The 26392-nt window shown below is 39.7% G+C and overlaps 1 long non-coding RNA gene across 1 annotated transcript in view; it reads right to left on the reverse strand.

Moving 5' to 3' along the window:
• LOC135466691 (uncharacterized) overlaps positions 1–12536 on the reverse strand; it is a 28921-nt gene extending 16385 nt beyond the window's left edge. Inside the window, exons 1-2 of the long non-coding RNA XR_010444145.1 lie at positions 12465–12536; positions 1506–1580 (exon numbers count right to left, since the gene is read on the reverse strand). This is a non-coding gene — a long non-coding RNA (uncharacterized LOC135466691). The remainder of the gene's footprint in view (positions 1–1505; positions 1581–12464) is intronic.
• Between the last annotated feature and the right edge of the window lie 13856 nt (positions 12537–26392).

Consider the following 26392-nt stretch of genomic DNA (forward strand, 5'->3'; position numbering starts at 1 on the left):
GTGTTTGGGAGTTCCTCGAGTGTTTGTTTTATCTGTATGCGTACTTAAGCAACTGTGCTTGGGAGTTCCTCCAGTGTTTGTTTTATCTGTATGCGTACTTAAGTAACTGTGCTTGGGAGTTCCTCCAGTGTTTGTTTTATCTGTATGCGTACTTAAGCAACTGTGCTTGGAGTTCCTCCAGTGTTTGTTTCATCTGTATGCGTACCTAAGCAATTGTGCTTGGGAGTTCCTCCAGTGTTTGTTTTATCTGTATGCGTACTTAAGTAACTGTGCTTGGGAGTTCCTCCAGTATTTGTTTTATCTGTATGCATACTTAAGCAATTGTGCTTGGGAGTTCATCCAGTGTTTGTTTTATCTGTATGCGTACTTAAGCAACTGTGCTTGGGAGTTCCTCCAGTGTTTGTTTCATCTGTATGCATACTTAAGCAATTGTGCTTGGGAGTTCATCCAGTGTTTGTTTTATGTGTACGCCTATACTTAAGTAACTGTGCTTGGGAGTTCCTTCAGTGTTTGTTTTATCTGTATGCATACTTAAGCAACTGTGCTTGGGAGTTCCTCCAGTGTTTGTTTCATCTGTATGCCTACTTAAGTAACTGTGCTTGGGAGTTCCTCCAGTATTTGTTTTATCTGTATGCGTACCTAAGCAATTGTGCTTGGGAGTTCATCCAGTGTTTGTTTTATCTGTATGCGTACTTAAGCAACTGTGCTTGGGAGTTCCTCCAGTGTTTGTTTCATCTGTATGCCTACTTAAGTAACTGTGCTTGGGAGTTCAGCCAATGTTTGTTTTATCTGTATGCCTACTTAAGTAACTGTGCTTGGGAGTTCCTCCAGTGTTTGTTTTATCTGTATGCGTACTTAAGCAACTGTGCTTGGGAGTTCCTCCAGTGTTTGTTTTATCTGTATGCGTACTTAAGCAACTGTGTTTGGGAGTTCCTCCAGTGTTTGTTTTATCTGTATGCGTACTTAAGTAACTGTGCTTGGGAGTTCCTCCAGTGTTTGTTTTATCTGTATGCATACTTAAGTAACTGTGCTTGGGAGTTCCTCCAGTGTTTGTTTCATCTGTATGCGTACTTAAGCAATTGTGCTTGGGAGTTCCTCCAGTGTTTGTTTTATCTGTATGCGTACTTAAGTAACTGTGCTTGGGAGTTCCTCGAGTGTTTGTTTTATCTGTATGCGTACTTAAGCAACTGTGCTTGGAGTTCCTCCAGTGTTTGTTTCATCTGTATGCGTAATTAAGTAACTGTGCTTGAGAGTTCCTCCAGTGTTTGTTTTATCTGTATGCATACTTAAGTAACTGTGCTTGGGAGTTCCTCCAGTGTTTGTTTCATCTGTATGCGTACTAAAGCATTTACATGCACATGTATATGACCAATGAAAGCCTCACAGATGTACAATGACAAGAGGCAGGTTTTCAACGGCTACTCTTGACTGTCAGCCCAAACGGTCATCACTGTTCCAGTTTTACTCTTTATGATGCAGTCTATTCTATTACATGTGTCTCTCACCACAATCCTATCCCATGAATTCAGCTTTTTGTGATGTCACGCTCAGCTGAGTACCAAGTCTTCAGTCATGCACACCTGACGAAAAGAGAAGAAGAAATGTGTTGTATAACTTAGAATGAATGAATGAATGACCATATGTTAATGCCAAATCAGCAATATTTCACCTGCATCTTGACGAGAACATGTTTAAAACAGGAGGCAGTGAATGGTTTTCAATATGTTAATGAGATCATTCAAAATAAAACAAAAACAACTTTGAGGCTTTGATGTCCAAATATTGCCATTTTACATTTTGTATGACGGAGCAGATATTGTTGGAGGTGAAGTGCAGCAGCTGCTGAAGAGCAGATCATAGCTGGTTCATAGAGGCACATATACATTAATAATCACTGAGTTCAGTAGTATGGTCATATTATGGTTTTTTTTTTTGGTTTTTTTTTTGATTGGTGTTTTACGCCCTACTCAAGAATATTTCACTTATACGATGGCGGCCAGCATTATGGTGGGTGGAAACCTGGTAGAGCCTGGGGGAAGCCCACGGCCATCCGCAGGTTGCTGGCAGACCTTCCCACGTACGGCCGGAGAGGAAGGCAGCATGAACTGGTCTTGAACTCACAGCGACCGCATTGGTGAGAGACTCCTGGGTCATTACGCTGCGCTAGCGCGCTAACCGACTGAGCCACGGAGGCCCCTCATATTATGGTATTATTTAGTATTGTGGTTACGGTCATTATACTGGTCATCCTAATCACTCATGTACACTACTCACAAACGAGTTACAGACAAGCTGTGTACACGCGTATGGTATGCTGTGGTCAAGTAATGTACATGTAAAATTGCTATTATAATAGAGATGTGACATACGAATAGTTAAATCAAGCTATAGACTGGGCAACCAACTGGTGTCTAGCTTGTTAACATGCAGAGTTAAATAGATTAAGTTTGGGGATTAACCTTCCACATGTGCATTTGACTAATCAGTCAGTGTTTGTAATTAAAGAAAAAGTTTATACCTGAAACCAGCAACTGTTAACTAGTAGTTAAGTAAACAAACAATTGTAAGTATAAATATGGTTGTTTTACAAGTAGAGAGAAGAAGAAGGGTTTGGTGGTGGACCTGTACGGACCTCAGAGTCTGGTCACTCCCATGCTGTTGTGTATAATAAATGCCTGTTGTTACTGAGAACGCCTTGGAGAGTTTCCTATCTAAGTTAGACAAGAATGATAGGAATGAAGATAAATGACGGTAACCATCCTGGTCACAATTTTACTTAAGACCTTAACCCAGCTCTTAGTATGTACACTTCAATTAGTATGTATCATCTTGTAATACCAACATCAACAGTTTAGACAGCACCAACACATGTATGTACTGTATAAATACAGAGGTATTTTGAATCACTCGTCAGGATGGAAGCCTTTACCAATACAAAGGAACTCAAGATCCCTGCTAACAATGATCACCATGACCTACCAGTAAGCAACACAGTTCCCAATGGAATACCATGTAGGCATCTATCCGCTCCTTCCTGATAATTAATGTTACTTTTCAGCACGTTCAAGGCATAATTTGGGCAGTCCCATTACTTTTCATTACTAAAATTTTCTTAGTTTGCACTTGCATGATGTCCTTCAAATAAAATGAATTTCATCAATAATTTAGTAATTAAATAATTCTTCTGTTTATTAAATGAAGGTTGCTGTTCACAACATCATAAATTCAAATTTGTTCTATGACACAAACATCTTAAAAATGTTCTCTTTCATTTGAGGAGGGTTGTTTATTTTTTATGTTTATATTTTCATCCTACTTGCATGTATTATTTCATTTGTATTTTGGTTCAAAGTGGGATGAAATAATTAAAGTACACACAATAAAGCAGCACAATTGGGATGGGCTTACATGATTACCAGAGCTGAGTCTACTTTCAAAATTTTACAAAACTTTTTTATACATAAATTTTGACAATCATCAATGCAATGACAATATTGTTCTCAATAATGAGACCGCCTGTAATGAAGTGAAACTGCTACGGTAGTCCCCTACCCTGTAAACCCTAACTCTATATACAGCATACCATTAGTACACGCATCTGCTTCTTGCTGTCAGAAGAAACATTATTTCTCCAGTGGTTCATCTCTACAACCTGTACATTCATGTTTTCAGCTTGAGGATTAATTACACACACAAAAAAAATGTTTTCATGTTGTTGATTTTTAACAGCATGCATGAACTTATATGTCAGTATATTACCAAAATTTACTCAATTACCATTCGCTATGGAAAACAAGTTGTTGCAAATTACTTAACAAGGGTTATGCGAAATCCAACTGCTCAATGGTAATCACTTCAGTTCAAATGGCAGCCTTGGTTGACAGGTTGTGTCTTCATGTTGTGCACACCATGTTTACAGTGAGCGAGTGAGTGAGCAAGTGAGTGAGTGAGCGAGTGAGTGAGCGAGCAAGTTCTCAGGATTTAACATCATAATTAAAGGAGAAGAAAATTTAAATATCAATCAAATACCATTGAAAAGAGTATGCATTTCCTCACAGGTGCATGCCACAAAACAAATTTTAATATGTAGCTCAAGTTGATAAATTATAAATAGAGTCAGCGCCAAAGTCCGCTGTGGGCATCTCCATTTTGCCTAAGAACTAGTCCTGAAGTCTTCTGTGTTAGAAGAATTGCCGTTGGAAACCGCCGAAGTGCAGTTCATACATTTCCGGTAGAACTCTTCTTCCCAGAAGGCAGCGAACACTACAGTTCGTTTTCCGCTTGACGATTGGGAAACCAGAATGGTGGACGTAGGTTAAGTGTTTACACGAACAAGCCAGCAGTTTTAACGCCTCTCACTGGCTGAGAGACAACTCACCCCCAGCATAAATTACAGGGTGTTAAAGATGGAGGATGTCATGGACGATTTGTGCCAGCTTTGCCGTTTTCATGCTTTACGTGTATGGCGAGGAAAAATCGCAAAATTATGCAGCAGGCACCACCAGATAGAAAAAAATGTGCTCTTTTCAGCCCATAGTGTCATGTTTTTAAGTTTTCTTCTCGAGGAGTCCTTTTAGCGTGTGAGATGCGGGGACGGATTTTCACCTCTCTTGATCTCCACCTGTACGGTCAAGTTCTGCTTACTGAGACAACTTGCCAAAGACAAGCGAGCCCTTCCACCCCACCTAATATACGTGAATGGGTAGACCAGTCGTTACACTATCCTCTTAATGTTGAGCATCAAGAGAGGAAACTGCAACTACCTATCTTAATGCTGAGCATCAAGAGAGGAAACTGCAACTACATGTACCTCTTTAAGCGTTAGGCACACCGTGTTTAATATCACCAGTCTGATTAAAGATTGAATATTAAACAATGCTCAACAATGTAAATTTAAACAATGTAGCTGACCCAAAAATAAAATCTTATTCTGGGGCTACAAGTATACTGAAGTCGAATACAAAATTAACTATAAAGTAATGCTGGAAAAAAAGAAAATCAAAAAACAGTGACATTAACTGACCCAAACATAAAACATTACCTTGACATTAAAACTGAATAGTACTACATGTAGCTAATATAAAATGGCAATTTGAATGAAAATATAAATATACCTAATTATTTAAAATTATTTATTTTGAAGTCTTCAAAGCATGCCCATTGTCCCCACCAAGTTTCAGCAAGATGTTGCAAAAACTGTGGCAACAGCTGATCCAAACAAAAAATCCTACCCTGGCCCAAGATAATACTGGGTAAAATGGCAAAGCCCAAAATCTTATAATCTGAATAAAAATGCAACTATCCCTATTTTATAATCAATTTGAGTAAATATCCAAATCATGATCATCATTCCTACCAAGTTTCATAAAGGTGATGTGAAAACTGTGAGGCTAGCAGACCCAAACATAAAACCTTACTCAACTGACCCAAACAAAAAACACACCGACACCAAAACCGACACCACTTTCCCCCCACACTGACAATACCTTGCCTTACTTCATAACAGCGAGCTAAAAAACATGTCAATACCAGCAGATAGAAAACCTGTAAATGCACTTGCTAAACATGCCAATTTATGCAGAAATAACGAACTTAGAAACTGAGCGTACCTGAACGAACAATAGGTCCATTACAGGAAGTCAGATCCATGCTCATTTGCAAACTATACATAGCTTGAAAACTGGCTGCACTTGCTGAGGCTATAATTGAAAGCATGGCCATCCGTGAACTCTCTCGCTCACATATAAACTAGTGCTGCCAACATGCCACGTACAGTGGGTATAAAACAGGATAAGCAAGCATTGGTAAATTCACACGTTTGACTCATACTTAATCACAGGTTGACCATGTCTTAAGAAAAGACAATGTCACTGCAGCAAGTAGACAGTCCTTCACAAGCTTGTCCTTTAAAGCTAGCAATACATGGAGCCACTGGAAAATATGGAGTTTACAGGAAAACATATCCTGTACACCGGTAAAACTGAGTGACTGCTGGTAAAGCCTGCTAAATTAGCATCAGCCTTAATCACTCAGCCATGCAGATGAGTGGTTCACAGTGAATAGGATACCATGAGCACTTCCTATCAAAGGTACAGACGTTGTATGCATTCATTTGCATGTCAAAGTAATGGGTCTTATATAATAAGCTGAGGTAAAAGGAATATAGAGAAGAAAATGGTGTACAAAACCCATGTACATATACAAGTGTGGTGTGACAGCTAATTAATACATGTAGTGTGGGCATGCATCAAAGTGCAAAGTGTTTCCTGTTCTTGAATAGCTACTGAACGACCCACATACATAATCAAAATGAATCTGCCTAAGACACATCCCAATTTAATCTGTCCACAATACTAAGGAGGTAGCTGTACAAAAAGGACAGTCTGTAACCTATTTATGTGAGTGAGTGAGTGCTTGGGGTTCAATGTCCTACTTAACAATTATCTATTTATGCACACTGTATGTAAATTGCAAGTGTCAGCACATCACGTCCACAAAAATCACTGAAGCAGACAGTCACAGAGGTATTATAACGTACAAATTTGTGTACATGTGGATAGGGATATGAAGCACACATCACAGATCACACACTACGGACAAAACACAGGTCACACACTAAGGACACTAAACAGGTCACACATCAAGGACTCTACACAGGTCACATTTCAAGGTCACATTTCAAGGTCACGCAACAAGAACCCAACACACAGCACTCCTCAAGGACCCAACACAGATCACTCATCAAGGACACAACAAATGTCACATATCAAGCACACTACATAAAATTCAGATCACATATCAAGGACCTAACCCAAGTCACACATCACAGACACAATTGAGATCACACATCAAGGACACAACTGAAATCACACATCAAGGACACAGCTGAGATCACATATCAAGGACACAGCTGAGATCACACATCACGGACACAGCTGAGATCACACATCAAGGACACAGATGAGATCACACATCAAGGACACAGCTGAGATCACACATCAAGGACACAGCTGAGATCACACATCAAGGACACAGCTGAGATCACATATCAAGGACACATTACAGGTCACACATGAAGGACACAACTCTGGTCACACATCACGGACACAGCTGACATGACACATCAAGGACACAACTTAGCCCACCCATCTATCGCCTGTATTTCCAGTGTACCTGAAAATCAGCATAGGGACAAGTACCTAACAAAATATAACACAAAGCCTGCACTTAAACAGAGTGATGCCATAATGGTACATTTGAGGACTATGTTATAGTCCGAGCTTTAAATCGTAAACACAGCACACAGATTGCCAAGGTCATTAAACGGTCACGTCAACAGTCTCTGTACAGACATATCCACTCCTTATACACAGAAACAACATTATTTTGGAAACGTGAGTGGCTATGACTTTGACGCATTCAAAAATATCACCTTATACCTGTATCACACATATATGATCAATGCAGGTATTAATAACTGACAATGAAGAGCAACATTTAATTACGTCTATGAATGATTACGGTATAATGCGACATTGGTACGTCGATCATCAAAAACAGCTTTTACAAGAATTCATCATAGCATTGCCTTGAACAGAACTCCATGTAGCCCTAAGGACAGTCTTATGGCTTGACAGCAACTCACACATCCTCACGTATTAATTGATTTATTGACTCAAGATTTACATAACATCAGAGGCAATACTTCTACAGCTCAGCAACCATGATATTACTCGGATCGCATGCATGTACCTGAAACTTCCAGGTAAATCGAAGCAGTGGTATTTTGGAAAGTTTGCTTTGACCCTTGAACTGATTATCTGGGATTGAAACATCCCTTGTCCTCACATCTAATTAGACCATTTTCTTTCCCTCCATTAGGATGTAGCTATATGTATGATGTGTTTTTGTTGATCAGTTCTAGACAGACCAATCTATTCTTGCCTTTTTAGCAGAATAAAAGTAACCAGCTTTGGGCTCTGGTAGGTCGTGCTACATAGCTGCTATAAATACATGTGAATATCAAACAATAAAACTTGATATCTAAATCACTAATGATCTCCAGTTACAATTCCTGTCCTTTTCATGCAGAACACTGAATTCCTGTCTTTATTCCTTCCCTTACCCTTAACACTGACCATCATTGATGTAAAGAAAAATTCTTGAGTGAGGGGCTAAACAACAAAGAAATAAATAAATAATACACTTTAATACATACTATGTGGTAGGTAAGACTTCAACATGATGACATGACCAATCTTAACTTATAAAGTTAAAGGATACAAGATAAGGTACATTAAAATAAAGAGAATAGTTTCAAGAAACACAAAGCAAGCATTTTTGGGGATATTTTACATCTCTGTATGAGCCCTCATTTTATGCATATTTTCCATCCATGGATAGAGATATCTGGAAATGATGTCATCGATGAACATACTGGAAATGTTGGACCAGCTTAGCACCCCTAATTCAAGGCTTGCCCCCAGCAAGGTTGTTTTGACAGCTTTAAGCACTGACACCATAGCAAGCTACTTCTATAATTTCCTGGGGCCTCATTTTTACACCCCAAGAAGAAAGCTAATAAGCATTTTTGTAGTTTTATATGTTAGGCAATTACAGATTCAGAAATAAAATGCAAGTGCTTCTTGTATCTTTTAAATGTACAACTGACATAATCCATTCTATGTCAACCAGCTTCATGTCATTTATAAAGCTTGTTACCTGAGCAAGAACCTGTACCTGTCAAGATGTGAAAACTGGTCTAAATAGGTCTTTGGCCTCGTTCCTCTTCAACCCATAGCTCTCTATCTAATGATTAGTCATCCTGACAGAAACAATATTAACAGCATCTGCCAGAACATGTTCTATAAATGCACTTGAATTATAACAGAATTACCTGGACAAGCAATTCCACCAATAATGAAATTCCATTAGTCTTGATATTGATTCCACCATTAACATCACTTGAGGAAAACACTATTCACTAATCTATACATCATGAATACAGATTATTATTGGACAAGGCTAATTACACCCTGTGTACACAACAACAGCCAGGCTGTCTTTCTCCTCACGTTGTAATTTGCTTTTCTACAGTCCAGATGCTTTGGCCTTTATAGTAATAAAGCAAAACACAGGCAAATACGTGTCTGGAAAATTGATGAGGATCAGTATGTATACTGCATGATATACAGCTGTACCTGTGCATCTTAAAAGGTCAAATATTTACAGATTTACTGTTACAATACAAACTGAAGACAGTCTGCCGCAGAGCTGAGCTCAGGTGCACGGAAAACAGCGCGCAAGCTTCTTATTGTCAGCAAGCTCAGAACATCCGCTCAACACCAAGCCATAATTGGCTTAACACACATGTACAGGTATCTGATACAGCTACAACATCTGCACCTTGGCTCCGAAGGATTTTCTTAGCGAGAAGCACAATGGAGTATATAACTGCTTATTTAGATTAACAGGACCTCTCATACCTAATTTCACAGGGACGCACATCAGTTTGTCATTTTCTCTTCAGTAAATATGGAACTCCATGAAATATGGACAATTATTTAATCATAGCTAACGCAGCAATAAAGCTAATATATTTTCAAGCAAAAATCACCTTTACATGCAGGAGCAGAACATCTACTTTATCTCTGTACATTTAAGAGTTTTCTTTACTAAAATCTGGGTGTAAATAACCTTAGTGCATGTAAATTATTTTCTGACTTTGTATGAACTCAATATACCCTCAAACAAATATACAATTTATGCAATAATAACATATGTAATTTAAATACATGTATGTAGATACAAGGAATATACATGGAAATAGACAATTTTGTTACCATGGCAAGTGTGGAAAAGGATGGCACACAGGCACCTCTGTATCTACATGTGTACATGTATGTGTGTATCAAAAAATTAAAACAACTGGAATTGTACCAATCCATACAGTGCGCAAATGGGAACAACGTACATCTTGAAACTTTTCGACCTCTAAAGCACTTTTCCCAGCGGAACTTATGCACACATTTATTATGAGGTTTCAAAATACTGATTGTAGAGAAGGTTGACAAGGTTGAAGAAATAATGTAGTCAATCAGCATGGTTACCATGGCAACCCCTAGAGCCAGACAACAGTATATATAAATCATATTTGCGTTTCAGACGAACACCATTTTTTTTTCAAATAGAAATGTCACGAGATCTCGCAGTACACAGGAGCTGCAGGCTAATATTCACTCGACGGCCTTTGCTTTAAACTAGCGCCAGACATATGTGCGAAATTAAATATGTTTCATTGAAATTCTGCATTGGAAGCCGTGCTCCCATTTACAGTAACTTAGAGTAAAAACAATACAGAAACTGAAAATACCTAATAGAAAGTTTAATTTTAAAATCTTGCTATTGGCCATGAAAAGCAGCTTCAACTTGAAACTTCAAAGGCCACTGTCCATGACTGTGTGCTAATTTGACCATGGCTGATGTGTAGCTGCAAGTGAGTATAAACTGGGAACATGGCTAAAAAGATTAAAACTAAATACGAGTTAAATCTAAATCAGCTTCATGAAAGCAGTTGAAATGGATAAATGTGTGGTGCAACATGTGATTAACTTTGTCTGTATCCACAGGCAATTCAAACAGAACTTGCCAAACAACACCTTTTGTAGCCCGGACATGGATGCCGACAAGCAAACAGACAGACAGACAAAATCGCAATATCATAAATTATGACATTAGTTGTCCCAACTATGTCTGGCATATACGGTATAAAGATCTGCACCCTCAAAACAGCCGAAGCCATGGAAATTTGCCATACATGTACACATGCACAGAAAATCAAAGCATTACATTATAATATAGGCTAGCCTACCATAGCTCTATACGGCAGTACTGTTTATAAACATAACGACATACATACTCTGTACAATCAAAAATTCTCTTCTTTCAGAGGCATTTAGGAATTGGGATGGTATAGATTGACAGAGGCAATACTTATGGATAACAATACCTCGACCACCCCAATATATATATAACCATTCCGTACATAGGCACCCCAAGCTACCAGATAAGAAGACTCCTGCACGACAAACTGAACATACAAACAATGTTTACCTCCGCATCTAACCTTAAAACCCTACTCAAAGCCAATGGAAAGAAACAGCCAACCCATAGGGAAGAACCCAAAGGATCTGTGTACTGCATTAATTGTGATTGTCAACAGCAATACATTGGAGAAACTGGTAGACCACTCAATATCAGAATTGCAGAGCACAAGGCCTCAGTAGAAAAATTAGATGGAAAATCAGCCCTCAGTGACCACATCAGAGCCTATCCAGAACACCAACTCCAATGGAACACAGTTCATACCCTACAAAACAACCAGTCAGACTATAAAAGAAGGAAACTGCTGGAAGCCATCATGATCCGACGACACAATCCACAGCTTAACTGAGACAGCAGGTACCACCTACCAAGCGCCTACAATGACCTCATCAGATTAGACAGTGACCGCCTTAAACCCTGAAGCCATTAACCCTGAAGTTATTATCTATGTTACATTGTTGCCTGTTTTTGACACCACTCACTCTCTTGCTGTATATATGTTGTCTTGTATCGCTGTATGTTCATATGGTTTGATAACGATGTAAGAACCTACATCGAAACGTCACCAACACAATAAATCCAGGAATTGTTATCCATAAGTAATGCCTCTGTCAAAAATTCTATTATTTAACAGAAATGAAAACTGAAGAAAACTCCAAATCGGTAAATATCTTCAAAACTAAGCCACTCTGCAAAGCAAAAGTCCAGAGTGTACTCGGACTCACCGAGGCCAAAAATCCCAGTGACAAGCTCTTTCTTTCAGTGGTTAAGAATTTTTTTTCACCATGGTTCAGACCGAAGACAACAACAACAACATGTTTGGAAATACAGTATGAATGTCAAAAAAAAAAAAAAAAAAAAAATGAAAATAAGAGCCTGTCAGTGAGATCATTTGTCATCACTAAGTCCGTATATACTTTATGGTCTCTCAGTACAACTTTTCCTCAGCAGCGTGGCTTATTTTTAAACATGTTTACCGATAACTGTATTCAATCAGAAAGTTAACATTTTACTTTTAGGAAGGCGTTCGCATTATAACTCTCGTGGCTGCGACACTCGATAGATAGATAGATGAGTTACATATATTGCAACTAATCGATATGCCATGTGGTCATTTGACCGGTACACCTGTACTAAATGTACCAGTGTACATAGGCCTACACTGATACAGCGCATCATGGGCGAAACTCAATCTGCGAGCGCCGAAACGGTTGATCAACAACAGTCAGGCCTGAAGGACAACAACAACCACAATTCGCGTGTAAAGCCATGTTGTTTGTGACAAGACAACACCCCCACTTTAGGTCAAACCTCAGTTTTAGACATTAACGAGATGACAATTTCAAGTTATGTACACTTACCACCAGCAAGCAATGTCCAAGAAGGTTGTCGGGTTGTGCGAATGTCACAGCCAACAGGTCATAGTGCTGTGATCCGGAACGGTGAACGTTAGATAACCACACAGAGTGACCTCCCTTGGCATTATATCAGCCACATCCTGACTATGCACCAGTACACGTACATTCGCAGGCCAACACAATGTGTAGACAAAACAGACGACAATATATAGGCCACAGGTACGAGCGGCGACAGCACTTCTTTGAGAAATGAAGTTGCGCGATGTATGGGGCTAACTGTAGTAACCCACCCCCATCCCTTTTAGTGCTGAGTACACACGATTAACCTTCCATGGGATTAGACAAGGTGACTGACGGATTAGTTGTTCAATAAAGTGTAAACAAATGACTGCGTGATGTTTAATAAGGTCACACTGGCAATATTTTATCATTAGTTGGCAGAATTGTCCGACAGCTAATTATACGCAGCGTTCGGGCGATTCTGCCACCTATGAATTTATATCCCGGGCTAACTAGCTACATCTAAACATTAAAAAAGCGACCAGTCTCAAGCAACGCTAAGCCAAATCCTGGCGACAAGTGTATTTTGACTTTCGCTCTTGATCCGGTATAATCTTTAATCCACTGGCAGACGTAAATAATTGGCAATTACTTCATACTAAGTAGGCTACTAGGTTTTACGCACAAAATATCCTGCTTGTATCTTTTGATATTCATTTTGGAACAAATTGCTTAAGAAATCGTTAGAATTTACTTTTTTAAGCCTCGATATCAGCATTTCCATATAGGCTTTCGAACAATGACTATGCTTTTTTCACTTCTCAGTCTGGTCAGTTCTAAGTGCAAGGTTCGCACAATTCGTTGAAGTACACTGTAGCGACGTATCCCTTTGTGGATTATATGTAAGCCCTGAAGGTTTTTTAAAAAACAGTTAGGCATGGGACTGATGCATTGATATATATATATATATATATATATATATATATATATATATATATGCTTATGTCAATTTAATACCTCAAAGTGATGTGCTCCACATTATAAACATTGACAAATCTTATATAACATAATGCCATAATGCCACATTACGTTATACAAGTTTACAACAATCATTTCGCTCCATAACATTTACAGGAGCGTAGGTGGCGCAATATCTCAACCGATGAAGAGAGTGAGTGAGTGTGTGCTTGGGGTTTGACGTCGTGCTTAACAATTTTTCAGTCATATGACGACGAAGAAATCCTTAGAGTGCATGTAATGTGCCTCCTTGTTGCAGGACGGATTTCCACCGCTCTTTCATCTAGTGTTGCTTGACTGAGACGCCTTACCGAAGGCAACTAAGCCGTCCCGCCCGAGCCATTATACTGATACGGCCCAACCAGTCGTTGGACTGTCCCTTTCATGCTGAACGCCAAACGAGGAAGTTACAACTTCCTCTTTTAAGGTCTTAGATGTGACTTCACCCAGGATTGACCCTGGATCTACCTCTCCAGCGGACGCTCTACCAACTGTGCTGTCAGGGCCGTTCGATGAAGAGAGGGTCCAGATGTTGCCAAGGCTCTCGAACCACACAAAGCCGTACATGCACGCGGTGAGCGTGTTTCAAGAGCAAAAAATATCCATCCTCAAGGTTGTGATTAAGTAGGCCTATATATGCCACATACCAGATATTTTGTCACAAATTTTGGTATCGGATCACTTTCATACTTTACAAGTACGTACCGGCCCCTTTAATTTCCTTCGAAATACCTCTATATCAGTTGTAAAATATTTACTCAAATAGCGCATGCGAATAAAACTGAACATTGTTAATTACACATTGAGTAATGAGGCCGATAGCCAGCGGGGTGGAGATAGTTGGTGGATGGTACAAAGGTAAGAGGAACGACTGTCTCACCTAATTATAGGCGCGGGTGTATGGGCCACTTTCACAAAACTTCGCGAGTAACATTTCTCGTAACATATTTCGTAAACGACGTTGTCTTGTGCCCTAAGGCGACATCATTTGTGAGAAAAATTACGAAAAGCTGATTAAGATTTGTGAAAGTGGACCCAGAGGGCACCAAGGCCTCGAAACCTGAGATTCCAGACATCATGAGACAGGTTCTAAAAGCCTTTTCGAAAATTTAAGTGTGATTATACAACAAATGTACGAAGGCTTAAACTTGAACAATACTGAAAATTGTGTGCTAAGATGGAGCCCATTATGCAGAACGGAGAGGGGACATCCGCAAAGTCGCAAAATTCCTATATCCAGACTTATGATAAAAGGCTATACAGGTAAGCTCTGTATTTTAGAGTTCTTTGTTATAGAAAACATGCTGGCTTGCCTTTATAAAATGTTAGATTAGTACATATTATCGCCTTGCTGAAAATATGCAATAAAATAGGGCAAATACTGCACTGGGTTGTAATGGCGGCTGGCGTATATTAGGCGGAGGAACATGTAATTTTTTACTCCGTTTGAATGCTGAGTTACATTGTTCGATTTGGCAAATTACAACATTTCCGACACCAATTTTCTGTAAGGACAGGATCGCTTTTCCCCATACAGATTTTTTTTATGTGGAATATGACACATTATCGTGTTGTAATAGTAGAATACATTAGCATCACTCAGACTTTCTGTTGAAATTATGATTATGTTTTTTAGTGAAACATGGCCTTAAATAGTGACTGACGTTAATATTTTGGATTATTTGCATTTTTTGGTAGGTCCTGCATGCTTGGATCCAAATGAAATAAACTACTCCTTAACGCAATGACCTCGCAGTATAGTGATCTTAAATGCGGTAATAAACCTAAGATTATATTGTATTATAGATAAGTCTGTGGCCTGCACTCTCGCCACTTCGCAAGGGTCTTGATGACAATAAAAGTGGTAGACGACGTTCGTATAATTATGTAGTGGAGACGAGCAACTGTTGAAAAAGAAGAAGAATCAACTGTTGCGAGTTGTTTCTCCTACTTAACGTGTTTGCTGTAACGTAACAACTATCGATTCTGTTTTCAAGAATCGTGCGGTGCATTTAAAAAAAATAATTAAAAAAGCCTTACATCACAATTAGCGTCAATGAATGCTCTTTCGAGCCGGGTGAGCCGCATTACTTACATAGTGGAATATAAATGGTTGATTTTTCGTGATAATGTTACATGAAGTTTTAGGACAAAAAACGATAGCCACTGGGAGTCCACTCGATTGTACTTTACAGAGATTACTACTGGGTGTGTAAAATTACCGACATTGACTGGTCTATGATTAGTTATGTGGGAAAGTAAATCTGAATTGATTGAAGCTTATATATAATCTAGGGAAGTCTGATAACAGGTTCTACAATCTCTCTTACATTGACACAACCAGGCCATGTTCGTAATCAGAATGCCACAAATTAGACCCACCAATTCACTTAGCAGTTCATATTTGTGCCTAGGAGAATTAATGACAATACTCTACCTTTTCTCACACTGGCAACATTTGGTGTATTTGAAATGAAGGCGAAGAAGGAAACTCTTAAAAAAATGAATTTCACATTGATCGGAAACGAATGGACCCTCATATATAACATTCTTGTGATCGGTTAGACATAGGAATGACGTATCAACAAACGTCTTAAAGGAGAAGGTTGCATGGTCTTCCTAGAAAGCTCAGTGGGATATTGGAATGGTTTAAAGCCTTGTGTTCGTGAGTTTGAATGTATCTCTACCGCATACCAGTCGAAGGCGCACTCAGGTGGTACAAGTCGTAACCCATCACCACTCAAACCACAAACTCACAAGCATGGATTTTTGAAAAATAATTAAACAATTAATCGAGGCTTACCTGTAAGTTTGAATTTCAAGGTACAGGTAAGTCTCGTTTATTTGTTTAATTCTACCTCGTCAAAGGTCAGCGTCACATCGGAAAGAACGTGAGACTTTAGAGCCTGTGGCCACGAGAAATGTCGGCATAAGGGACAAGATACACCAATCAAGATTTATTTCTCACATATGACATTGCCGAAAGAGCATATACTGCTCTCAGGACGTTATTGAGAAAAGACAAACGTAACACGGTCAGCACCTGGAAGATCACATATTTCCAGCCAAGGTAGCATACACAGTCTATTTACGAACCTATTGCAAAATCCAGAATTTGCAACCAAACTTTTTTTGCTTTTCAAGAGATTTTTCATAAATTTTGCAAAAGTTTTCTCCGACTGCCAGCCAGCACCGGAGAGAATTAATTTCAAGGAGACAGAAATGTTATATGCTTTCCATACCGAGGCTGCTCTAGAGCTGTGAGCTCGAAATATCTCCACATCAATTCCAGCATTTGTCAACACAGATTTGATCCAACGTGAAATCCTTTCTCTGGAGACAGGTATATGAGGTTTTTGATAACTTAAAAATGGTTGTGAATTACAACCTCGAAAGACCTTTGTCTTTTCAATGTATTCTCTCAAATAGGTAACAACACAAAGAGTAACATCTGGCTCATATGACAATCTCTATTGGTTTCAGGGTTTTACCTGGTTTTCTTGTCTTGAGCAAAGCTTTAACATAAAAACACATCTTGTTTCTCACAACCACGTTCTCAGTTTTCAATAACTGAAGAGCCTGGTAGCGCTGTACTATTATTAAAAACCAGAGTGCTGTCACGTTTAAAGTCAATTCCTTAAGCCTGGGCTTGTCGGGAGGAGACAATAGACGCTAGTACTTAAACTCTATACCCACATCCCATGTACTGGAATGGCGAGGTAGAGAAGGATTTCTTTCAAATATACCTTTCATCAGTGTCTTCACTAGAGGATGGGTGACAAATACCTAATCATTTTGGTAGAAGCAGAACTGATGACAAAGCGAACTTAACTGTGTTTACAGCGCTATAGCCAAGTCCATCTGCCGCCAGCTTATCAAGAAAATTAACGGCCTCATTCAGGTGACGAAATCGGATCAATGTTTCCATTGGCACCAAATTGTGCCATTACGCCAATACAAGATACGTCTCGGGAGAAGTGACCTACCATAAGAGTTATTTTCTGGTTGAGAGGGTGGACAGATGTTGGTCCCGCCGGCAACGACAGTCATTTCCCCTAACTAACATCTTCGGATACCATACTTGAGTGCACCATCTTGGCAGCAACAGCATACCTGTGGACATCTCCTGATCCACCTTCACTAGAACCCTACTAATCAAACAGAAGGGTGGAAAAGCATATGTCAAAAGCACTCCAGCACAAAGAAAATGCATCAACAGCGAATGCGTTTGGGTCAGGTCTATAGGACATATTTTGGCATTTGGTAGTTTATTCTAGATGCGAAAAGATAAACATCTTGGTTAACATCTGATTTTTTACCTTCCATGCAACATTTGAATTATGGTTTCTAGATTCCCTGTCAGCTAGCAAATTTTCTACCCCACGTACATGACTACTACTGAGCCAAACAGTTCCAAATCTTGGCACATATGTCATTAGACTTAAGGGAAAGGCTTGTGGCCACGTGGTGTATTGCGGCTACTGCAGTTGTATTATCCATGAGCAATCGGAAATGCTTGTTCTCTATCAGACGTTCAGGTTAGTTAATATGGTTCTTTACTTCCTGCGGGGTCCAGTGGACCACCCGTAGACAAGTCACCTACTGCGCCCCCCCCCCCTTTATCGACGAATCGGTATGGATTTTGATTTCAGGGGGAGAGATTCCGTGGTGGTTCTTGCACCACCACGGAAGCTCCAACTTGGCGTCATTGGATATAAACAGTTTCTTGTCAAAATTCTAATTGTTTACCATTAGATTGGGCCGTTTTGTCGTATTCAAGTCAGCAATAACGCAGAGGCCAGTACTTGACACCTGGAATACTAGATACCAGTATCCCAGTAGCTTTGGCCACATCTCTGATGGATGGAGAAGTAGAGAGCAAAGGCTTTTCATTTTCACATTTTAAATAATTACATTTCTCTGGGGTAAGTTTCATTGTCATATCTTTAGAATTGAGTATGAAGCCAATATATACCAGAGGCTGAGATGGCGTAAAAACTTTTCTGGACGTACAACATATCCTAAGGCATCAAACAGTTTAACAGTTTCCTCAAAATTTTCACAACAGTCCTGGAAAGAACCACTTTGTAAAAACGTATCATCTATGTATCCTGTGGAAAAGCAAGCCTTTTGGTGCAGCGTGGCTAAAACTGGCTTCACCAGTTTGGTAAACATGCGACGACATCACGTCAGGCCATTAGGCAAGCAGGTATATTGATATATAGCCAATTTTTCCAACTAAACTTTAAGTATTTTCTGTATACCTTTGATACACTGACCGAATAGTAGGCATGTTTGAGATCAAGGGATGCCATATAGCAATTTGGTGTCATTAGACTAATGGCTGACTGAAGTGAATGCATCTTAAAGTGGCGGAAAGTGACAAAAGCAATCAGACGTTTTAAATTTAAAATTAGTCTAAATGATCCATCTGTTTTGGGTGTAACAAAAATAGGTGATACAAACTCATTCCTGTCATCCAGTAAACTTGTCATCAAGTTTATCCAGTAATTTGGATAATATTACTCGCATAATATTTCGCAGTCTGTGATGAGACACTCTCTCCAACTAGCTTCATGAGAAGCTTCATGAGAAGAGTTAATACTGATTGAGTACTAGTATCCTCTAAAACTCAGTGTCAACACCTGTAACAATTGTCAGGATTTCCGGAACGAATGTGATTTCCATCCACTTTTGAATATACTCGCTTATTCTGCCAGCCTGAAAAAAACATAGCTTTGTTCACCAAGTATGTAATTTACTTACCTGCAAAACAGGTAAGCTGTTATCGGAGTTTACTTTCTGTCCGGTGGTACCGGTACCGTTTGTTGCTGTACCGCTTGCCTAAAAAAGACTTTCTTGCCTGGTACTGTGCGCATTGTTTATTGGCGTTGTTGTAGCCCTTGGCCTTCCCAGGCACGTCTTTTCGGGTTTTCTCATTGTCCACAGCAGTTTAGCCTATCTTATCAGATTCCTTCACAGTTTGAGGAAGATTGTCCTCAAAGAGCAAATCAGTCAGTGGTAGACCCTGAGTTCATATTCCAGCCTATTCACGACCTAGTGATGGTTTAATTGCGTCCCTTCTTTTCAGAGAAATGTTAAAAGTCGCGTGCCCTAAGAAAGCTAAAGCGTCAGTTGCCATGGGAATAGTTGTTGAGTACTTGGCCTCTAAACCAGTTAGTTTGGTTAGTTGGGCAACAGTAATAGAGGCCCTCAGGACAGATTTTTGCACATTAACATGGCGCAAATCCTTGCGCTTTGCCAAGGCCGGTAATTTTCGCCATGGTGATGGGTTTACAATTTGCGCTGCAAATTTCTCAGTTTTCTGATCTGGCATATTTTTAAAGTTTAGCTTGTAGCTTCTCGTCAGTGTATTAGTCCACGATTATCAATTATTACTGCCAATTTGGCGTCAGTTTTTGGTCCTTTCTTCTCATTATTGTCGAGGTCATTTTCTATTTGCCAATAGGTCAGTATCAGCTATGGTATCGTTATTTATCGAAACAGTTGATTAATTCAGGCCCAGATCAATGGTGGCGTCACTGTCATCAGCTGCTGGAACGACATCAGACTAAACACCCCAGAAACCGAGGTAAGTATATGTATGTCCGGTTCATTTCTGTGAGTTTTTTTACTCACAGGCTCGTCCGACTTAATTGAGACCAAGCCTCACTCATTTTTGCAACAGGTGTGGCCAGTAAAGACAAGCTCTCTTTTTGCTGTTTATTATCGACAGCAGAGGCCGACATCACATTGTTCATTTCGTGCAATATTGCTATCAACAGCAGTGCACCTCTCAGGCTGTGTGACAAACGTTACATCAGGATCTTTCTCACTGCTTAAGACTTGATTTTCGTCCATACCCGGTGGGATAGAACTTGTGGACGGGGGAATGCTCATTGTATTTAGAAAAGACACGCCCTTCAGCAGAACAATACAGAGGTTTGACCAGATGGTTATGCAATAGCAGACATAACATATCAATCTCTAATGAGATCAGTCACGGACACGCGGCGACGGAGTTCCTTGTTCAAGCTTAACAAGGACTGCTTGTTCAATAATATTTGCTTTTCTCTTCGAGAAAATTAGGGCAAAACAAGGGTCTACCACAGAAAGTCGGGTTAGTCAGCGACACGGTCTACTCAACCAACCGACTTAATGTAGGCAACAGCTACCGCTGGTCAGCTGTGAACATGCGACTGCACTGTAAAGTTGTTCAGCGCACTGATGTGTAAGTTCCAGAGCGCAATCTCATGTGATTTTCGCTGTTACGTGGACCTATGACGAGGTAGAATCAACTACGCAGACAATAGCGTGACGTCTCAGCAAACATTATATTATAGTGTATGCATGGAAACAGACATTTAGTCCATGGGCCACCCAAAATTTCACATATTGGTATCATCCAGGATGGAGAAATCCCCTTGCTATTTTTAAGTTGATACATGCCTTTAGTTGATATGATAACCCTCACAGATGGGTAGCTTAGTATGGGTTATGCCCCCTTCAATAAACCTTGAAAATCTATACATGTAAATCTTGTACATGTAAATATACAAGTCAACTGAACGTTCACCTAATAGATCTGGTATGGAAGGCGGGGTGTCGGCCCCAGTGCAAGAGTGAGTGCTTGGGGTTTAACGTCGTACTTAACATTTTTCAGTCATATGACGACGAAGAAATCCTTAGAGTTCATGTAATGTGCCTCCTTGTTGCAGGACAGATTTCCACCGCTCTTTTGTCTAGTGCTGCTTCTAGTGCAAGTAAGGCGTCTCAGTCGTTGCACTATCCCTTTCATGCTGAACGCTAGGAAGTTACAACTGCCTCTCTTAAGGTCTTAGGTGTGACTCGATCCAGGAGTGACCCTGGGTCTACCGCTCCCGAAGCGGGCGCTCTACCAACTGTGCTATCGGGGCCGGTTACGCAGTGCAAGAAACTGTCCACGATGTATTGACGTTTCTCTTGCTTTTTGTAATTTGCACATCCACCTATAAAGTGATTTTTCATTTTATCAAGATGTGTGATAAAGCTGCCATTGCAGAGAGGCTATCATTTCTTAATTTACTTCTGCTGACCCTATGAACATGTTAATACCAACTGGGTTGGGCCACCTCAGGTCGTACCAATATCACGTCTGGCCCATAGACCAATTCATATACCAGCCGTCAACCAATAAGGATGTCCCAGGTCAACAATCGCAAGATCAATTCTAAAAGCGACGTTTAACATATGCTACCAGCTAAGAAAGTATTTGAAGTAAGGAATTAGGGCGGAATTATGCAAAGAGAAACAGTTTTCAATGATGTTGAAAAGGCGCTAGGTTTGTTCTTTGGGAATGAGTGAAATCAGTATTCAAATCGTGCACCATGCTAGTATATAAGTTGTCGATAATAAAACATATATCACAGTGGCGTTTTGATTGCAACCGCTCCAACTTGACGACGTATATAATTCAACACGATAAATATATATATATATAGCCCCGGGTTAAGCAAAATTATAGACATAATGATGAAGCAGAGTACCCGTGATTCTGGACGCTCGGTCCATATTCACTAACAAGAGAACTATACTCATTGTTAACCTTAAGAAACTTTGAGTGAAGGCGTTTGATAGGATAATCTTAAGGAAGTTCGCCAGTGCGTGATACGCCGGCCACTCCATTTACCCCAATCACCCATAAAAATGACCGACATCATATAGGTGATAAAATATGCAACAACCTTTCAATTAATTGATCAACACCTGGGTCCCTGGCGACACCCGCGGTCCCGACGTCACCGGACTATCAATACCTGTATTAATCCTATATATATATAAATATATATATATATATATATATATATATATATATATATATATATATATATATATATATATATATGAATATCTTATTGCAAAAACATTCTTTCTCTAGTTTGATTTGCATGATTGCTTGTTGCTTGCATACATGTACCTTTTCACGTCTCTTCCAACGTTATCTCGGTCACACTGCGTTTTCTTAATGATGGGGCAACTATATCTCAACACATTGAGGGAGTGTCCAGGGGCCGCCTATAGACTCCCGAAGCTCCGCGATTGTACCTGTAGATTGCCGTCGATGAGATCTCCGTCGTTTGTGTCATCGAGAGATGAAGGCTATACATAGCCTTAAAAGTGGCGAACTGAAAATTACAGGTTAAATCGCAATAGCAACCTTAGATTGTCATATAAACGTATTATTGAGGAGCTACTCAAAGATGGAGTTGAACGAGTACAGAACCATAGAAGCGACATGGCTACAAAAATTTTAAGATTAAAAGTGATGGGTCGGTGGGGAGAGGCTGTTTAAAAGTCTGATCACGTTAGGCGATGGTCCAGGGACCTCTAGATTGATGTATAGACGAGATTTCAGCCACTGAAAGTTAATTGGTGCCCCGAGGTGTGGGGTCTAACAGAGGACGGAGCCGAAAACTGTCAAAAATTTAAAAGGTTGAAAGTCTGGGGGCCGAGTTTAGGAGTCTTGGTTCCATGCGTAATATTTCTTAAGATGAGCGTCTTTGGCCTCCTACACAGGAGCCGTATGCGATTGACAGAAAACGAAGAAATTTCATTTCACTCCAAAAATTTTAAGTACGTTCTAACTTCAAGATGTTTGTGAAAACCAAAGAGTATTTGGCTGTGAATTGCATAGTATAGCCAAAGTTGTGTATTTCGCCCGACGAAGTTATACATAAATAAGAATCAATCATGTAGAGACTTAATCTGTTTGATGTGGAGTGAGGGCAATCACATCTGGCCTCCTTGAAAAGTAGGGGTACCCGACGCCACCGGACTATCATTACCTGTATTAATCATATATATATATATATATATATATATATATATATATATATATATATATATATATATATATGATTGAGGAGCTAATCAAAGATGGAGTTGAGCGAGTACAGAGCCATATATATATAGAGAGATCCAATTACATGCCTATATATATATATATATATATATATATATATATATATATATATAGGCATGTAATTGGATTCGCACTTAAAATCCCAAGTCATCCGCTTATGGTTCATTTAGTTGAATGATTAAGCTTAAGTCGCTTAATTGTTGAAAATCGCTTAATTGTTGAAAGTTAGAATGCCATGTACACCAAATATGTTAGAATATTAATTCAGCAGGGTATGCACAACAACATGAGTCTACATACTTCATTGTATTTTCTAGATAACAAAAAGTAGTATAACAAGACACTGGACACAAACATGAAGACCTAACATTGAAACAATGTTACCAGACTTTAATGATCTCATCTTTGGGTCATCTCTGGCATTTATTTATTTGAATGTTAATTACTTAAGGCTATGCCTTCTCAATTAAGAATTTTTAACTTATACCGGATTGCTAGCTCGGGATATCACCGACATTTGGCAACATTCGACATTCTGGTATAATACTTTACCCACATACATACACAATTGACGTTTACATAATTAAATCTCAAGGACGTACGCATTTGGCCTGATAAGCGAACTATAAATGGACTCCAGTTTCGCTTGTAAGCTGGCAGATGTACGTCATTCGATGTTGTAAACTTGTAGTGTCGGGAATTGATATCGGGGTGTTGCAGTTGACAACAAACCCAGTGTTATTACACTATCGGAAAACGTGGCTTTGTCATATAAAAGTCATTGTGTACCTATGTCATGTGCGAGTGGCTGCCCATTATGGCGTCATCCATGCATTTGTCTGTTTTATATTTTGTATTAATTGTAGGAAACGGTTGTGTGCCCTTGTAACATGTTCAAACTTGGCAGTTGGTATCGGCTTACCAACAGACTTATTTTTATTGGCCTATATATAGACGTGCACCTATCCAAGACACATACATCCTAGTGGACAACAACCCTATATCCGAATCATTCGTTATCACTCGTTATTTCTATATATACATTTTATTTATTTACTTGGTTCGTGTTTTACGCCGTACTCAAGGGTCCCTCACAAATATAACCTTTATATACAGAACAATAACCTTGCATATAGGGCTTCTGATCGCAACACACACATTAATGTCCAGCAAACGGACACGCACCTCATGTGTCCTATAGCGATTAAAATCCAACTGTCTTATCCATTCGGCCATGACGCGATCCTAATTCTTGCAGTGATGATACAGTCTTTCAACGCTGATGTCATACATCTGGAGGGCCCTCCAATGCGATTGTATATGCTTCTTTGTATTTCGAGACTTTGTGGATAAAATTTATTCCAAAGAGCTACTACTTGGCCTTCATGCAATTTAAACAAATCTTGTATTTATTTATTTCATTCATTAATCACTTTATGATAGTTTATGGATGGCGGAAACCAGAATGCCCGGGATAACCCGCTGGCCCTTCACCTGGTGCCTGGTAAGCCTCCTGATTCCAGGCCTCGGCCGCAACAGGGAGAGCTGGACTAGAATACACGATGTCATTGGCCAAGGGCCTGATAGTCGCAACAAGCCAGTGCTGCAATCGCCTGAGCCAAATCTTGAGTTTCGGGCCATTAAAATTTAGTTTTTTCCAGGCCCCCAAATTGTGTGCCTTGACACCTAAGTCTTGTCTTTCGGACCCCATAAGTCTTGGGTTTCTGACTGACAATAACAGAAACTGTATGTGATTTTATTTCTGGTTATATGGCTCGTTTTAGTGTTTTTTTTTCTAAGAAGAATGTGAAGATCCAATGTTCAGTTCAATGATAGATTGACAAGAAGGAGCTGCAGAGCTGATTGGTGTATGATATAACATAAAGAAGCAAACATGCGAAGAGAGCCTGGGAGATTGTTGTGGGAGTATGCCTGTAGACATATATACAGGCCACTTGACGGTTTTGCAGGAGTTAAGGTAAATATGTCTTCTCGGTATATATGTTTACACGTCGCCCACCTGCTTCTTGACCAAAGGTTCTCATAAAGTATGCTCTCCATTGCCAGTTTTTGTCATCTGCGTACATATGTACATCCAGTTTAGCAATACGAGTTTTTCAATACACCCTATATTATTTAGACCCCGTCGACCGCAGAATAATGTTTCTCATCTACGATTACTGACAACGTCGGTTAGTTATCCAAAGCTTGACATTCGTTATTCGCTTAGATTTGGAACACCATCAAACGGCCTTGAATTTCCGTAGCAGGCATTGCCAAAAGCCCATATAATACAAACTTGCTTCAGATCAACTTCTTAATGACATTCCTTTTTCAATTCCAAATACCAAAGATTCTTCCAGTCACACAAATGGAAGCGATCTGCATTAGCGGTGAGTTGGCCTATATGTGGTCACATATATGAAAAGATCTACCTCTACTGACCTATTTGTATACCGACAGATGAGCTACACACAGGTTTAAGTATATATCCTTCTCCAACTCACAAACCTGTACCACCGAGGGCAGTCCAATGCACCTGTGCATTTTGGATTTTATGTATGCTTGGGGTTTTATGTCGTTAAAACAATGTCATATGACGACGAGGAGTCATTATAGGATTGCGTCTTCTTGTGGCAGGGCGGGTCCATTCCGTCAATGTGCTGCCAACACTGAAGTCACATTAGGCTGAGACCGACCAATCCAGTCGTGTTTCCTTGGTGTAACATCTCAATGCTGAAGGCCAAGCGAGGCAGGAGCAAGTACCATTTTTAAAGTCTTTGGTATGAACCGACCCGGGTTTGATCCCGGGGTCTCTCGACTTCGAACCGCACGCTCTAACCATCGCTTAAGCGGGCGCCTGATTGAATATGTTACTAGTACAGAACTCGTACGTGACATCATCAATGCCATATTTTGGATACGTGATACGCATTTTTTTCAAATAGTCGATAGATAGTGCACTTCGTTTGGCCCTCTTGAATGTATATTTAAACCGGGCAAGAGTGAATTC

The sequence above is a fragment of the Liolophura sinensis genome, chromosome 6 (genome assembly GCF_032854445.1).
Source record: "Liolophura sinensis isolate JHLJ2023 chromosome 6, CUHK_Ljap_v2, whole genome shotgun sequence".
NCBI classification, from domain to species: domain Eukaryota; kingdom Metazoa; phylum Mollusca; class Polyplacophora; order Chitonida; family Chitonidae; genus Liolophura; species Liolophura sinensis.